A 17,543-nucleotide genomic window follows, 5' to 3' on the forward strand; every position below is an offset into this window, starting at 1 on the left:
ACCTGATTTCTTTTTTGAGAAATCTGTTCCTTTCTTAATGTGAATGATTAACAAGACTAGCTTTCAAGTACAGTTTTAGATCAGAAACGAGCACATCACGGGAAAAGTCAAAGGAATTTTAAGGTTTTAAGATGGGAACTCAGCAGATTTGGCCCCGAGTTCTGGGGAAGGGTTTGTGTGCTAGCTTTTCTGTTGCAGTGATCCTCCAAGAACCAGAAAAAGTACAAGCTGAGAAACAGCAAGTCAGTTCCCAAGTGATAAAAAGTTGAATTTTGAAGAAGGACCTATTCAGGAAGGCACGCACGGACCAACGCAGTGACGCGTGTGTGCAGATACACGGAGGGGAGTCGACAGGCCTGTTTCCAGGTTTGCTTGAAGCCTAAATCTGTGAAAACACACAGCAAAGTACTGGATCTAGTTCTGAACTATTTGGGGCCCAGCTACAGGAAGGACCAAAACCACACTAATATCTACTTCCGATGTAAATCTGGTTCTGGTTTTTTGGAGATAAAATAACTACCAGCCCCAGTCTGACAGTTTGGCGACGTTCAAGAAGCTACAATAAGCCGCAGCCCTAGGGCTGTATGGCTTGAACGATCAGTTTTATAAAAGAACGATGTGTCCGAGCCTCTAAGACCTTTTACCTGAAATGACCCACAAGCAGGGCTCCAACCTCAGAGAAAGAACTTGGCTTTTATACCGTGCAATTCAAACCCAGTGGACACAACGCGGCTGGTTGAAAGGTGTTTGAAAGAAGAGTGATTTTCAGAAAGGAGACAATAAGAGCTCTTGGGCCCCTGAAGGGAGCTCTCTCTTTCTCTTCTTCCAGGCAGGCGTCAAGCAGCTGCAGGCTGAGAGCAGAGTGATTTGCCTCCATGAGAGGGTGAAAGGTGGACATGTAGGTGTCGCTCAGAACTTCAGTCTGGTTCCGTCAATTCAGCCCAAATACATACGGGGCACTGTGCTGCACCCCAGAAATCTAACACGGCCCTAGGGTTCAGGAAGAACACTGACCAGACCTCATTTTCTGGGGGAAAGAAAGGTTTCTCCGGGGGAAACCTCTCCTCAAATGACTTACAATAGACAAGGTCATATCAAAACCAGGCGTGCACCAGGCCTGCTGCCTAGGATGACAGTTTCATTTACTGAGCACCTGCACACACCACACGATGACTCCCAGAAGCTCACCACCCTTGCGTCCAACAGGCACTGAGATCATCCTCCCAGGGATGAGGAAAACGCGACCCTGTGACATTCAGTCTGCAGGGCTCCAAAGCCTACGCCTCTACCTGAGAACAGAAGTTCCAGGCCGACCAGAGGAGACCTAGCCACTCATCGATACTTAAGAAGCATCTACGGGGGGCTGAGCCCTTGCTGCATTCTGGGGAAAGAAGGGGTGACCCGGGCGGCACAGTCCCAGCCCTCATGGACCCTCTGGTTCGGGGGGAGGATAGACTGGGCACCCATGTTCTAAGCAGGGAAGCTGAGAGCATGTTGGAAGCACAGTCAGGGTGTTGCCAAGTCCTCAGGGGAGCCCACCCTGAGTAAGTGACCTAAGCTGAGGCCTAAAGACCTACTAGAATGATATTGAATTTGTCTTGCTAAGTTAGAGGTAGGTGGTGGTGCAGGGGAAGGGCTCAGCGTAGAGAAGAGAGTGGCAACCAGCATGAAGAGGAGGGAGAATGGGATCTGTACAGGAAACGGGGAAAAGCCCAGTATGGCTGGGGAGAGAGCCAAGAGGCGAGTGGGACCCAGAGCCCGCAGGGCCTTGCGGGCTGCTGCATCCATGCCACGTGTAGCGGGAAGCTCCTGAAAGGGATGCGAAGAACACAAGCCCAGATGTGCATTTTAAAACAATTAATCTAGGGGCAAAGAGGCCAGCTGGAGACAGAAGTGACCGCTCTTTCATAGGCCTCCGTGGACAATAATGCTAGACAATGCTACAAAAAATTATAGTAAAGAAGGAGAGAAAAATTCTTCCCGCAATCCTCTCACCTTGAGTAACCACAGTTAACTATTTCCCTGCGTTTCCTGCTGGTCTATTTTTATAGATTAAAAAAGGGAGGGGGATTATTTTCGGGAGAGAGATCTGTATCCTGCCTTTTCAAACACCTGATTTTTAACTGCTGTATGATATTCCAGCTGGGGGCCTGCCCTAATTTACTGAAGTGATCCCTTGTTGTTGGCGACTGCTGCTCTACTCGTCCACACGTACGAATCTCTGTCGGCATCTGAGTTTGTTTCCTAGTGATGGGTTTTTAGAAAAGAATTACTGAGCCAATGGGTATAAACCTGTTTAAAGGTTCTTTATCCATGTGGTCAAAGTGTCTCTTACAAAGGTTATGCTCCCTGTATTATATTTTTGTTCTCATGCCACTGCTGTTGTTTTTTGTTTGTTCGTTTCACTTGTATATGGAGGCCTCTTGTGTGAGTTGCTGAAAGTCTGGGGTAACCAGCTGTGTCAGGTAAAAATAAACACCTATGTCTCCCCACAACTCCATCTAAATTGAGAATTAACATTAAAAAAAAAAAACTTGCCAGTTAAAAAAAATACAAATTGGTATTTTATTATTTCATGTGTGTGTGTGTGTATTTATTTATTCTTTGGTGACTTATTTAATCTTAGTGCTCAATCGCATAAAAAGATGCTCAACATCGTTAATCATCAGAGAAACACAAATTAAAACCATAATGAGACATCACCTCACACCTGTCAGAATGGCTATCATCAAAAAGAACACGAATAACAAATGTTGGTGAGGATGTGGAAAAAAGGGAACCCTCGTACACTGTTTTTTTTTTTTTCCCTTGTGCACTCCTGGTGGGAATGTAAATTGGTGCAGCCACTGTGGAAAACAGCATGGAGGTTTCTAAAAAAAACTAAAAGTAGAATTACCGTATGATCCAGGAATTCTGCTCCTGGGTATATATTAAAAAAAAAAAAATGAAAACACTAATATGAAAAGATACATGCACTCCAATGTTCCCAGCAGCATTATTTACAATTGCCAAGGTATGGAAGTAACCTAAGTGTCCATCAACACATGAATGGATTAAGAAGATGTGATACACATACACACACACACACACACACACACACACACACACACAAAATGGAATACTACTCAACCATAAAAAAGAATGAAATTTTGCCCTTCACAATGACAGAGATGGACTTGGATGGTATTATGCTAAGTGAAATAAGTCAGACAAAGACAAATACTGCATGATAACACTTACATGTGGAATCTAAAAAGCAAAACTAGTGAATGTAACAAAAAAGAAATAGACTCACAGATCTAGAGAACAAATTAATGGTTACCAGTGGGGAGACGGAAGGAGGAGGGGCAAGATAGGGGTCGGGGATTAAGAGGTACAAACTACTATGTATAAAATAAATAAGCTACAAGGATATATTGTACAGAACAGGGAACATAGCCAGTATTTTCTAATAACTATAACCTTAAAAAATCATGAATCACTATGTTGTAAACCTGAAACTTACTGTATGTCAACTATACCTAAATAAAAATATTTTATAAAAATGGGCTTAATCAGTTAAAAATTTTTTAATGCTCAATCAAACGTAGAAGTCAGGACCCCACCGACTGGGACTTTTTAATGCCACTATGATGCAAGGGCTTAGTCCTGGCATGCCCGTCTCCACCTCACTGGAGATTCACTTTGAAATAAGAAATCAATTTCCATCACCCCAGAACTCCCTGGGCCAGATCCTAAGCTCCTTCTCTCACACCACTCTGAGCTCCCAGGCTGAGCTCTGACAACTCCATCACTGGTCAATTGGTTTGCACACCCAGTACTGGTGATAGTTATCCCCTTCAGCATCACCATCAAACACAGTTAGCAGGCTTGGTGCCCTGCGCTGCGGCAGATGGGGCAGAAAGTGGATTAAACAGTTCCCCACACTCCAGAAAACTTCGGTCGAAAACATCACAGTAGCTTGGACAGACCTGAAGAACTACAAGAAACAGAAACAGATCAGTACAGTCAAGCAGTCGACGGTACGTCGACGTGGACACGGTGCGACCACGACGCTTGGGGCAGGGAACTCCTGTTGCTACACTAGCGGCTCACTGACCATTGGATGTGATGCTTGTGTGGTGGTTTATCAGGTGCCACAGCAGGAATGTTTATAAACATAGACAGAATCAACACAGGGAGCGACCTGATGAGGACTCATAACTAGGGCGGTGAGGGTGTCTTCCGTTCGCTTCTGGTGCCTGGGTGTCTCCCCTCTTGGGTTGTAAATTCCACGAATTAACAAGGAAATCCGTCTGCTCTTGTTCATCACGGTTTCTGCAGTGCCTAACATCTGCCTGGCACGTGAGGTGCTCAGTTAATATTTGTGAACACAAACTTTCGGAAAGACACTTTAACAAGTCATAAAGAGAGGAGTGTCTATATTTTATTCACAGGATAACCTCAGCCCTCACCATGAGGCCTGCCGCAAAAAAAAGTCTGGTAAACGTTTGCTGTGAATGGCTAAGCTTTCTTCTATGATCACTTTGCGGGGGGATTAGAACTGGCGCGAGGGAGACCGTCGCACACTGTCAGTCTCCCTGCCTCTGCCATCGTTTCTGTCACTACCTTCCAAGGTTCATAGTACCGGGAACATCGGCCTTACCCTTCCAGATCCCAGCATCTTCCTTGATTGTCAATCAGTAACAGCTGAGCTCTAAAACCACAGTTTTGACTCGAGGAAACAAATGACCCTCAGGTGCAAGGTGACACGACCATACACGGGTAGAGAATTAGGGACACAGCACACAGGGAAGGCACCTAACCATGCCCAAATCTGCAGAGATCATGTCTTTATACATGGAGTTGCTAATCAGAGACACTCAGTAGAGACCTACACGTAGGAAGAGGGAGTACCAAGTCCCTAGCCTGCCCCGTGGGGCCTCTGTCCTCTAATGCATAATCTAGAATTCCCAGGGGTTGTCTAAAGCAGCGCCTTCCCTCCATCAGAGGCCACTTAACACGTTACCAGTTGTTCGTTTTCCCCCCCAAGTTCCTTCGAGGGACAGGGTGGTGTTTATGGTGTGCTCTTCAGTGTACTGGGCATGTCAGATAAATTATGCTTGAAAAGGTGGTGAGTCGAAACAGGTCTTACCGGTATTATATTTCAGATAGGTTAGAGTTATATGGGCTTTTGTGAGATAAACGGACATCTGAACACCATTTATTTACATTCATTTGTCATGGGGTGGGGACGGGACCTGCTCCAAGTACCAATAAAGTTCTGGGACGCCCATCCTAAGATGCAGATTGACCCTGTGATTTCCTATCTCTGAAGTGCTAGGACAGGTGTGCAGGACACTCTGATGATACAGCTTCCATAACCTCTTCACCCAAATCCAGCCCTCGACTTTCTGAGTTCCATCTGCACGAGCCCCCGTGTTCTGACTGTAAACTCTCTTGGGTGGTTAAAACGCAAGATCTCCATGCAGTTTCCCAGGTGGTGGGCTCTACTTCAGGCCCAGACAAAACAAGGTAGTCTGCCGACTAGGAAGAACATCACTCAACCCTGGACACGAACCTGCCCAGAACTTTCCAACTCACCCTGCTTCCTCATTTAACTCTCCCTCTTTCATTAAGAGCAAAACCAAAACAACCAACCAGAACACCTCTCCTTTTCCTTCCCATTCTTCTCCCGTCGGCCATTTTGGGTCCAGCTCCCAAAGCCCTTCCCCTCTGCTGTCAGGGCTCCAGACCTGCCCTCCTTCCCGTGACGGCAGCCGTGCCTCCCCGCTTTCTTCTCTTTCTCTCTCGCTCTCGGTGGCAGCACCAGAAGACGGAGGAGGACACACGTCAACACAGCAGCAGGCCGCTCCCTTTCCCAACTTTCAGGTCAAATACAACCTACTGCAGCCCCAGAAACAGGGGTGTGTGCACCGTAGCCACGGGGGAGGGTGCTCCAGAGAAACCTTACCTGACAGGATTTCCTTCCCACACCTGGGCTTGAGATTCTGGGGTTTGTTTATTTGTTCTTTTGAGGGAATGAAGTATGCTCTCCTTATAAATACATGCTCTGTTCTCCTCAACTGCCATTCTTTTTCTATTAGAAACTTTTCTTCTGAAAGCCCTAGTAGCCAGAGCTTATGGAAAGGTGCTTTGAGTACAGGCTTAGCGGGATGAATCCATGTAGAAAGTCTCCTTCAAAAGGGACCATGACTCTCAATTATCTCTAAGCAGAATCAAAAATATGAACTAACATATCAATAAAATAATGCAGATTTACATTGGAACAGGGACGGCTAATGTTCTAGAATAGGAATTGTATGATAAAGAAACCACGCTCTAAAATTCTAACTCTCCGTCCTGTTCATTCTGATATTACTTCAAGAATTTTTCCGTTTTCGAATACTACTCAGCCATAAAAAAAGAACAAAATAATGCCATTTGCAGCAATATGGATGCAACTAGAGATTATCCTACTGAGTGAAGTTAGGTCGGAAAGAGAAAGACAAATACCATACGATATCACTCTTACGTGGATCTAAAACATGGCACAAATGAACCTACCTATGAAACAGAAACAGACTCATGGACATAGAGAACAGACCTGTGGTTGCCAAGGTGGGGTGGATGGAGAGGGATGGACTGGGAATTTGGGGTTGGTAAATGCAAACTATTATGTTTAGATGGATAAACAACAAGGTCCTACTGTACGGTGCGAGGAATGATATCCAATCTCCTGGGATAAACCATAATGGAAAAGAATATTAAAAAAAAGAATGTATATATGTGTAAAAAAAATTTTTTTTCCATTTTCAACAGATCAGACTCAGCACAGTTGATTCTCAGGCAAAAAGATCTTTACTAATAGACATATATATGGACATATATACATGTATGCATATACATACACACACACATATACACATATACACATACACATACACACACACATATACACATATACACATATATATATATGGCTGTTTTAGCTCTTGCTGAACTAAATAAAAATTGTTTTTATGTCAACGAAGTAAACTTAAGACAAAGAAGTGACAAGGAAAACGGTAAGATCAAGATTTTTTATACTTAAATCCTGACCATGGCATGTCCTAAAACCGATCTTGGAAGCAGCATTACAATGTGGACAATCTACAGCTCTTCCAATGTTATGAATCTAAAATAAAAATTTTAGACTTCTGTTGGTTAAAGATAGACCAGAGAGAATCACAAGACAAGGTTAAACCGAGCACTACCATTATTAGTTGTTCTTTTTAACCTTGCAAAGTGTGGTAGAGAACTATTCTGACTTGGTGGTAGAAGGGAGCTGCCGGCTTGCTGTGGTTAATATCAAGTTCATTAGTTGCCTTATAAAGGAAATAGGCACTTGCTTCCTTGACTCACAGTGGGTTTAATTCCCCCATAGCCCTAGGAATACATTTCTTAGAAATTTCCCTTTGGGGGAAAAATTGGTCCCCTTTAAATGTGTATGACAGAAACCATCCCCCCAAATCACCCATCACCCAACTGCTCTGTGGTCTTGGCCACAAAGGATCTCACTTCAGAGTAGGCCCAAGCCCAGCGATGGGCACAGACCTGATCACAGAGAACTCCCTTCACTGCTCTGACACCTTTGATCACTGAGTCATAAGATTCCCCAGGGAAGAAATTATTAAATTACATAATTGTTCTTCCAAATTCACAAGCGTTCTCTTGTGGTTTAAGAGAAGTGACTGATTGCCGATTCTTTCTTCAAACTAATAACCTTTAGTAACCAAGGCTCCAGAAAAACAAACTCTTCTGTTGGCTGCCCAGCCTCCAGATTTTGGTTGTTCGTTTCAGAGATGAATGTTTCATAGAGATGAATCCCACCTTCCACCTTTCAGTGTTTGAGAGTTTCCATGCATATCATCCCAGCATCATCGCAGCTTTGATGGTGATGGGATGGCACACCGTATTACATTAATCAGCTATCTTTTTTGACTGCCAATGTATCATACTAGGGGCTTTCAGTATAGTTGGATGATTGACTATTAGAACTGGTGGGAACTCAAGAAGCTAGAAAGTAAGGACCTGCAGGTAAAGTCAGAGCTGGGTCCGGAGGCCAGGCTTCCTGACTCTAGGTCATACTCTCATTCCACTGCAACACAGTCCTTTGCTGTGAAAGCCTGTTTAAACCTTGTGTACGTTTAGCTGAAATTCAGGAGAACACCATGCATTCTGTGAAGAGTCTTGGTTTACTTAGAGGAACCCCAGTGGTTAAATAGGACATGTCATTGGTTATTTGAATTGAGACTGCATGATCAGAACTCTGTAAGGAAGGGGATCGTAATCCATATTTCTTGATTTCTTCCCCTCTATTTGCTGTGAGGATCCACTTTCTCATGGGAACTTTAAGCTCTGAGTGTAGAGCTGTCACTGACGCCATGTTGACCTGTTACCATGGAGATCGCTCTGGTAACAAACAAACCTGCCACAGTCCAGACACACAAGTGCCTCATTCTGACTCCCAGAAGGATTATTCTACCCTCAACGTCCCCCAGTTTAAAGTTCATCTCTGCTAGGATTTAGCTCTAAAGTTTTGGAGATTGACTTTTAAATGTCATTAGAAGTATAAATACTCAGAGACAAGAAGTAAGGCAAGGGTGTCTCAAGACTTTAACACAACAAAGTTCGCACACAGCAACTGCTCCCTAGGTTGGAGTTATGGACTCAGTTATTACATTACTTGACAAGGAACCAAAAGTAAAATGTGGGGGGAGGACACCACTGGAATTCCCACCTAACACTTAGTGATCATCAGCAATGCACTGTTGACACAGTGTCTACTCATTCCTGTGAGCTGTGGACTGTTAAAGCACTACTAAGAGTCAATCCCTACCTTTTCAGAAACTGGAGCTCTTTCCTAGACGGTGCAGGTCGACGGCAATGCTGTCACAATCAGTGTCTAATGCAAAGACAAATAGACTTGATGTCTGTCATCAGTTAAAGCCTTGTCAGGATCGCTCTGAGTCTTGTGCAAGTGCTCTGGACCAACCAAGAGGGTGGAACAGAGCCATTGCTTATTCTTTATTCACAGAAGTCAAAAAGGCTTTCTTTCTCTAGTGTAGAAAAAAGCAAAAAAAAAAAAAAAAGCTACATTTGTGCCTGAGACCTCGGTACCTTTCCAGAAGAAGGTCTATTTTAATTTCCCCTAAGTCTTAAGGTTACTGGCGGACAGGCAGAGGGAGCAGGGGCTGTGGCGCATCAGGCTGACAGTGGACAGATATGACCTCCCTGTTAGGATTCCCGGGAGTTACAGAAGGGAAAGGGAGGCTGGGACTGCCAGGCTCATGTTCAGAAGCTCAGGCTTCAAGCTGGGCCTGGACCACATGCAGACATGAAGTTCTCTGGTTGCATTTATGATGGGCAGAGGCAACTCCAGCTCCCAACAGCGTGAGCTGAACAAAGGAGGTGAAGCTTCCGTGCTCTGCACAACTAGAGCTGAACCCGGGCCACTGCCTCGGTCCCCTGGGGACTTGATGGTCGGTGAACCTGTTAAGCACGTGGTTAGACACTGTCAACTCCCAACATCCAAGGCCTGGCGGTCCAGTTGGGGAGCTCAAGCCCAGTGGATTCAGTTCTTTCTCCCCACAGCTGGTCACTGACATTTTGCTGATCTGAATGAAGGGCAGGGAATATTAAACAGAGGCTAGAACTGGAACTTATTAAGTAGCAACTTTCTTTTCGTTTTAATTTGAACGGAAAGGATATTGAATTTCATCCACCTGTCAGTCATCTCACTCCCTGTAGCACCTCTTCAGGTCCTGCAACTCCTCTGTTAATACGGTCTTCCTCCTAGTGGATTCGCCCCTTGCGATGCTGCCAGGTAAGGAAAACATCCAAGGAATCATCCCATCCAAGGGACTGGGATGCAGGAGAGTGCACACCAGCTCTTACGCTAAACCTGCCCCGCCTCCCTGCTTCTCGTGTCCAAACCAAATAAATAATCAACAAAATAAATAATCAATCAATCAGTCTATTCCACACCCCCCAACTTCCTCACCAGAGGAGCAAAGGAGCGTAGCGGAGATTCGGTCACAGCATTTCAACAGTACTTTCTTTTCTTCCACCTTAAGCCCAAATGCGGAATATAGTGTAATGAAGAAAAGGAATTTTTGTTGAAAGAGCCCACTGGCAGCTAGAGGCCAACGAAAGATTAATATGAGAGACTGCATTTCTCTGCAGGAGAAGTGACACCGTTTCTCCCCTTACTGTGAACTCCATACGACACCTACTTAAGTGTTTTGCTACATTTGCCAATGTACTCTGAGTCTTTTATAATTAGACACCATCAAAATCGTATGTTTCTCTCAGATTTTCTCCAGGATGTTATCTGTGTTTTAAATATAAATGAATTTTTACCAATAAAGATGTTAAAAATATACACACACACACACACACACACACACACACACATATATATATATATATATATATGAATTTTTAAAAATATTGTGGCCTTTATTGAAAAATAATTTTGAAAGTCTATATTCTTTGGGGAAGAAAAGTGAGATTAAGAATGGGAATGACGAGGAGAAATTCCGGAGCTATTTTCATGATAGTCAAACAAGTAAAAAAATGGTAAAACAACGTTGGGCTTTAAACAATAGGGCACACACTGAAAGCTTACTTGAACAGAGGAAATTTAATAAAATCAAGCAGAAACAAGACAAAACATGTTCTTTCTGTAGAGACTTAAAACATGTCCTTGGATGGAAGCTTTCTGGTTATTTATTTAGCTCTTATAATTACCATTTACCAGCACAGTAGGAACTCAGTAATTACTGGTTTTGTTGAATGACTATCCAAGTTTTTTCTTCCTTAGACTGATTTCCTACCTTACTCATCTTCGTATTCCTAGCACTGAGCATAGTGTTTCTTCAAATCAATGCTTCTCGAATAGAACCAGATTTGAATTTTCTTCCGAACAAGCCCAGATAGCCACAAACAATATTTCACAAGGAATTTCACAAGGAAAAGGATGCAATCTGGCACCGGGCACTGTTCTTACCCACCTGAAACACGGCCAGCAGACTTCTGTCCTATTTTGCAAGGTGTGGCCAGAGCTGGCCAGTGAGGTTCTAGGCCAATTTGGCCCCAGGATGAACCCAAACAGGCTCTCTTCCAGAGGCAAGGGGCAGGGCTGTATTTGCTCAGTTTATGCCCAGGTATACGATTTTCCACACTGGAAAGCTGCAGGCTTTTCTGCCATTACAAGAGCATGATGACTACGAGGTTAGTTTTGTTTCTTTTCAGGGACCCGGTATAGGTTTAACTCCACTTCTACGCACTGAGGTCAATTTCATAACAATGGACAACACAGACGAGATGCACGGAAGAACACAGGTTTGGGAGCAGACAGACCTGCGCTCAAATTCTGACTCTACCACTGACCAGTTCTGTGTCCTGGAGCCAATTACTTAATGTTTCAAAGCCCTAGTTTCTGTATGTGTGAAGTGAAGATAGTATCACCTACCTCTCAGACTCCTCGGGAGAAAAACAATAATGAGACGATTTGTTAAAGCACCAGCAACACACAGTGCACACCCCAAAAACATCAGCTGTTTTGTTTGGGGACTTCCCTGGCGGTCCAGTGGTTAAGACTTCGCCTTCCAATGCAGGGGGTACGGGTTCAATCCCTGGTCGGGGAGCTAACATCCCACATGCCTCGCAGCCATAAAACCAAAACATAAAACAGAAGCAATATTGTAACAAATTCAATAAAGACTTTGAAAATGGTCCACATCAAAAACAAAAGAAAACAAAGCATCAGCTGTTTTGACTCAAGGCTAGACTTGTCACCATTTTGCATCTGTGATCTTCTAAACGGTATCTCATTTTTCTAGCTCTTTGGTTTCGTCAAATCAAAAATGGGTGCTGACAAGACTGTTTGGAGGCAAAATTAGTAATAGTTCTTCACTCATACAAATGGAAGATGAGGCGAAGAATAATGTGGCAGTCCGAAAATTACATATCAGCACATAATAAAACCTAACTGGCAGGACCAGTCAGCGTCATGACCTCTATCTTGGAAGCCTATTTGGACAAGGATACCCGCGATGGGAACGGCTTAAATAAACAACAACTTGGAAACACACTGAGTCTCCCCTGGAGCAGCTGGAAGAAGGTAAACCAAAATCCTGGGACAAGTTCTCTTAAGGAAACTGCCACGTTCAACCCATGACCCTAGTAATTTTCAAGTCAGCATTCACTCAGAAACACCCCGAAACAAATTGCTGTTGCCGACATATCTGGCAAGCCTCAATTTTTTTCTGTTTACGTCAGATATACTAATTAAAAGTATCTAGCTTTCTGATGCAAGTTTCTTCATCAGACAAGCTGTTATACAGGGGATATTTCTTCCTTACTCTTCAGAATAAATCCTGTAAGCAAAAGGCAGGGACCTCTTAAAACTGATTATACAATGTCAGAGCTGAACAGAACTTATTCAAGTCAAAGAGTTGGACTTCCCCCAATTTTACAGATGAGCAACTGAGGCTCAAAAAGGTTAAATAGCTCACCCTGATCTACACAGCTATTGACTCACAGCCAGGATTGAACCCTGGCCTCCTGACCCCAAGTCCAAGATTCTTTCTGCCACACCATGTGACCCCCTCTAAACTTCACACTGTTATTTTCCCCTGCAGAACCCAAGCATGCCGCACACATATAAAATCTCTAATAAACGTCTGCCAAACTGACCTACAAATTCTACAGTTCTGCTGTTTCAACCTAATGTGGCATTTCAATCCCCAAAGATCCCAATAGTGACTACAGAAACAGTGCTATCTGGCCAAGGCTTCAGAGGAGTGTATGAAGTGTTTTTGAAATCATAATCTAATTTCCTCACGACAATGTGAAACAGGTGTTGCTGTACCCATTTTAGAGATAAGGAAACCGAGACCAAGAAGTTAAGTGACTCGCCCAAGGTGACACTGCTCGTTTTTATACTGTTAGAGCTGGCACTTGAATCGAGACATCTGATTCCAGAACCTGTGCCTCTTCTACTTCATTAGCTTAAGCCTAATGAACACGGACCCCAAATAACACTTCCATCGTTCCTCCTCCCGGTCTGCTCCATAAAAAAGGGATTTAATTCATAAGGCACCTTCATGTCAAGTTAAAAAAATTCAGGCTGACTAAACTACATAAAATTATAAGTTCAGGTATAAGGACGTCATCCGCCCAGCGCAGACCCTCATTTTCTTCGACAGACCAGACTTCAGACCTGGCTCCCAAGACCAGAAGAGCACTTCCATTTACTGCCTGCAAGATTTTAAAGGCCAGTCTGAGGAAATGGCTGCTTTTTTTTTTACCCCATTGCTGAAAACATCTTCAATCATTGCTTTGTGTCAAAGGGGGAAAGAAAGAGGTCATTTCTGTGGGTCTTGGCAGCATGGGGCTCTCACAGAACCTATAAGGCCTCCGTGTAGGTCAGGACTGGGTGAAGCCACAAAGAAAGGCAGCGAGAGAGATGCTCCCAGCCTCCCTGCCGGCTGCTCGCAGAGCTGTTAAAGATAGAGATGGTGGCTTCTAATGGCAGGGGTGGGAGGAAGGGGGATGCAGAGGGCTGCGAGGGAAGGTGTGGGGGGATGGATATAATCCAGCATTCAGAAACCTGTCAGGATGGGATTTATTTTTGTTCTGTGAGGGAGTATAATAGGGCTTTGCCCGCACTCTCAATAGCTGTTTTGAAGTGAACCCGGCTGGTATGTCTTTAATTTGTCATTTCATTATGAAACTGTTTCCCTTCCAAGAAGCCTTCAAGTCAGGAAGCTCTGTCTGCCCACACAGGAAATTCCTTTGCTTCAACTTCCCCAAAAAGGAAATTTCCCTCAGAAGTGAGCCCAGCATATGCCTTTGAGCAGAGCTGTTTCAAGAAACTTTGGCAGCTGAGTCCTGAAAACACCCCTGGCTTGCTGGCTCCGACTGGGATGCTGGGATAAACAGTGTGGCTCTCTCCCCCCAGGGGATGGGGACCCCACTGAAATGGTCCCTGGCCCCCCTCTTCCTCCCTCTCCTTCATTCTCCTGAGCCCTTGTGCCAGCCAGCGCCCACCATCCTGAGCTTTAATCCTCCAAGTCACACCCAGAGCTTTAACTCTCCACGAGGGAATCCGTACCTGTCACTTTCATCAAGAAATAGGCAACCCTGATTATTTTTAACTTTTAGTTTGGCAGAATTATTTAACTTTTTAAACTCTACACGTGCATAACTTTGATTTAAAAATTTTAAATTAGTATCGGGGGCTAATCTGAAGAGGAAACAGAGCTTGCACTGTTTGCACAGGATTATTTAAAGCAGAATTTGAGGTAATTGTGTGTATTAATCCGCTTCTTCCAAAAGGCGCAGACTCCAAAAAAAAAAAGAAGAAGAAAAAGAAGAAACAGGCATCTCCGAAGACATACCTACATCATACACGGGCACTTCGACACAAAGCACTCATTCTTGTCCTCAAGCCCACACACACTTAAGACTTCTGGTAGAAAGACTGCAGAATTTCAAACGAAGAGGGTGCACAAAAATAAAACAGCCAGTTATAGTTCCTGAAGCACTTATATGGCCAAATGACCTTTTATCAAGGGTGGTGGGGTTTTTCTACACCAACTTCCCCGGTGAGGATTTGAAGTGAAACATGGACAGGGAGAAAATATCCCAAACCACAGCCTTACAAAAATTAATCTCTCAGACATACTGTGAATGACTAAGTGGGTGAGAGCCCAGAGCAGCTGTGCTGAAGTGAAGAATAATATATAATATTTTATGAAGCTTCTTAGTACAGAGGCATTAGCAGAAAACTGTGAGACTCACAGTTAAGTTTTTAATTTTCCATTTCAAATCACTTCATTAAAAAAAAAAAAGTTGTGAAAAGGAAACAACGCAGAAACCTAAAGCACAAAACGAAGGAGTGATACTGAACTTCACAAACTGTGTCACAAGCGATGAGACAGAGAGAGACACAGACAGATGAGGAACTAAGGCAGCCCTGGATTTTCACCCTGTACTTAAGACTGAACTTGAACGGCAGAGCAATAGGGTCCGATCTCATTACACTATTCGTGTGCCAGGACTCAGTAGGGATATTATTTACCGGGAAGCAGAGAGATATTTAAGGGACTAGCTAGACTCCTATAGCCCCCTGAAATCTGAATATATTAACACTGAGGTTTGGGGTTGTGGTGGATGCTTTTTCGTGGAGTGGATTTGTGATTTTAGTTTAGTGAATGATTCTGTTTTTCTAAAACTTATGAGGTTTTAACCACAGTTGGATCGCACAGGGGGATCCAACACTATTTTTCAGGTTCTTAAAGAAAATGGTCTAGGGACTAGGTCTTTGGGTCAGCCTGGGAAGAAAGGTGCAGAGTGGAGGGTCTGACCTGCTCGGCCACCTACTAGCTCTGTGACTTTGGCCACGTTCCTTAACCTCCTCAAACCTGACCTTTCATCAGTAAAGTGAGGGTAATAAAACTCAGTTCATAGCTCTGTTGTGAGGATTAAATGATATAATCCGTGTGAAAAGTCCCTATCGTAAGCACTGAATACATGGAAGTTATTGCTCCACACGGAGAGCTCTGAGGAATCTTTCTCCCGAGACCACACACCCACTCCTCATACAAGCCACCTACCCCCAGGCAGCCCCTTCAGTTTCCACACAAGCCAAGACGTTCCTGGCCACTTCGGCTTGAGATGTGGACTAACAGCTCCCTTACACCTGTGCACTCCAACAGTTAGTCATCCCCGAGGTAGAGACATTTGGTAAGAATGGTTGAAAAGCTTAAGGATTCAGATGTACAGCCCCAAGCTCACCGCTCCTCTCAAGAAAATGCAGATGACTTACACATTCTCATGTTGCCAGTGAGCTAGAGAGGTCCAACAGTGTTTGGCCAATACGGATTCTGGCAACGTCTTGAGACCCACAGCCAGGAATAGTAAGTATCAGATTATTCATCTTGGTCTCACAGGTCCAGGTTCACGATGTTTTGTCTACATCAAGGGGTCTGGATTTTCCATCTAATCTTAGGTCTGTCTCCTCCAAGGGGAAGCCAGCCCCCAGCAAAATCATGGAGTTTGGAGTTTATTTCCAACTCAGCCCCCTCCCTTGACCTTCCATGCTGACCACGGATCTTCTATTTCAAAAGATTCGATTTGATAAACTAATTTTCATTAAGACATTCAGGGACATAAGGTATTCATGATCTCTATCCAAGGTATCCTCTGCTATCATGACTATTTACTTTTAAAAGTGGAACTAGGTGGAAACAATGCCTGATCCAGATGGGATGTATCTGAGGAGAATTTCAGGTACCATGGTAGTTCACCGTGGGAAATCTTCAAGTGCGGGGCACTCTTGTATCACTGCAGCTGAGTGACCACACACTCTGCTGAAGCATAACATGGGCCCTGTTCACAGACAACGATAAGCGCTCTGTCCTGGACCCAGAGTAGCACTGTCTGGATGACACAAGCGTAGAAGCTAGCCGCTTTCTGAATCTCAATACTCCTCCGGCAAACAAAGGAGCACCAGATGAGAGATGGCTACAGAGCTGCATATACGATGCCAACCCTACGATACCCAGTTGTACTTCTTCAGCTTCGTCCCCTGGATCACTCTGGGTGGCAGGAGTCCTCACAGAAGCTCCATGAAGCAGATGTCTGGAGTAATGGCTCTGAGACAGTCCCGACCAAACTCCCCACCCTACACACACCCCAACATACATGCACACTCATTTGGATTTATCTGAAGTGGAATTTTTTCTTTGCCCAGGAATCAAAAGACAAAACTTCTTCTTTCATAAGGCCCAAACACATTTGACCTCTGTCTATAGATTTCTGTGGGTCTCTGAAGTACCTCTCAGCATGATCAGAGAACTACAGGAGAGTTTAAAAGGGCGTTTGTAACCCATGACTCTCAAGTGGGGACTGTCTCTCGCAGGGAATTTCTACTTTTGTGTTCCTAAAAGGCTTCTAAGTAAAACCCCAAATATCTGGATGAAGAGTTGAACCACGGCCAGACTGTGAGCCCAGCAAGAAGCCCACACCACGCCTGACGGAACGCGAAAGAGGGGAACGCGAACCGTCTGTCCAGGGTGGGGATTTCGTGAAGCGGCTTCACTGCCACATCGCAGGAGAAGCGAAAAGGGTAAGAGCGAGGGTACAGTGCTGTGAGAACGGCGGTGTGGAAGGAATCAGAGTGAAAAAGAAAGGGAAGAAGTTTCTCCCCCGCCCTGTGGACATCTAATAGGAAAATATGCCCGAGACGGAGACACCCTCCAACACATCAGAATAACAGGTTTGTGAACCTGCCTGGCCGTAGGGCTGCTTCCTGAATGCAGGCTCCGGAGGAGAAAGAATCATTTCATTTCCCCAAGAGGGTTGGCACCAAATCACTGGCTTATATTTGTTTCCCTACAAAGAGTTCCTGCCATTGGCGACCCAAGAGCTACTTAAGGAGGTAAAATAACCCCCCTCATCAGCTTTGTTCCCAAATCACCGCTGCTCTGGGCGATTCTTTTCTCCCTAAT

General features: G+C 44.4%; 1 protein-coding gene across 8 annotated transcripts in view; it reads right to left on the reverse strand.

Moving 5' to 3' along the window:
- Window positions 1-17,543, reverse strand: part of ETV6 (ETS variant transcription factor 6) — a 240,134-nt gene that overhangs the window by 113,524 nt on the left and 109,067 nt on the right. The window contains exon 2 of one of the 8 annotated variants that reach the window (XM_019937696.3): window positions 8,861-8,926. The exons of the other annotated variants lie outside the window; for them this stretch is intronic. The gene's annotated coding sequence lies outside the window, so the exon portion shown is untranslated. The remainder of the gene's footprint in view (window positions 1-8,860; window positions 8,927-17,543) is intronic. 8 annotated transcript variants of the gene reach the window in all.

The sequence above is a fragment of the Tursiops truncatus genome, chromosome 11 (assembly GCF_011762595.2).
Source record: "Tursiops truncatus isolate mTurTru1 chromosome 11, mTurTru1.mat.Y, whole genome shotgun sequence".
Classification (NCBI taxonomy): domain Eukaryota; kingdom Metazoa; phylum Chordata; class Mammalia; order Artiodactyla; family Delphinidae; genus Tursiops; species Tursiops truncatus.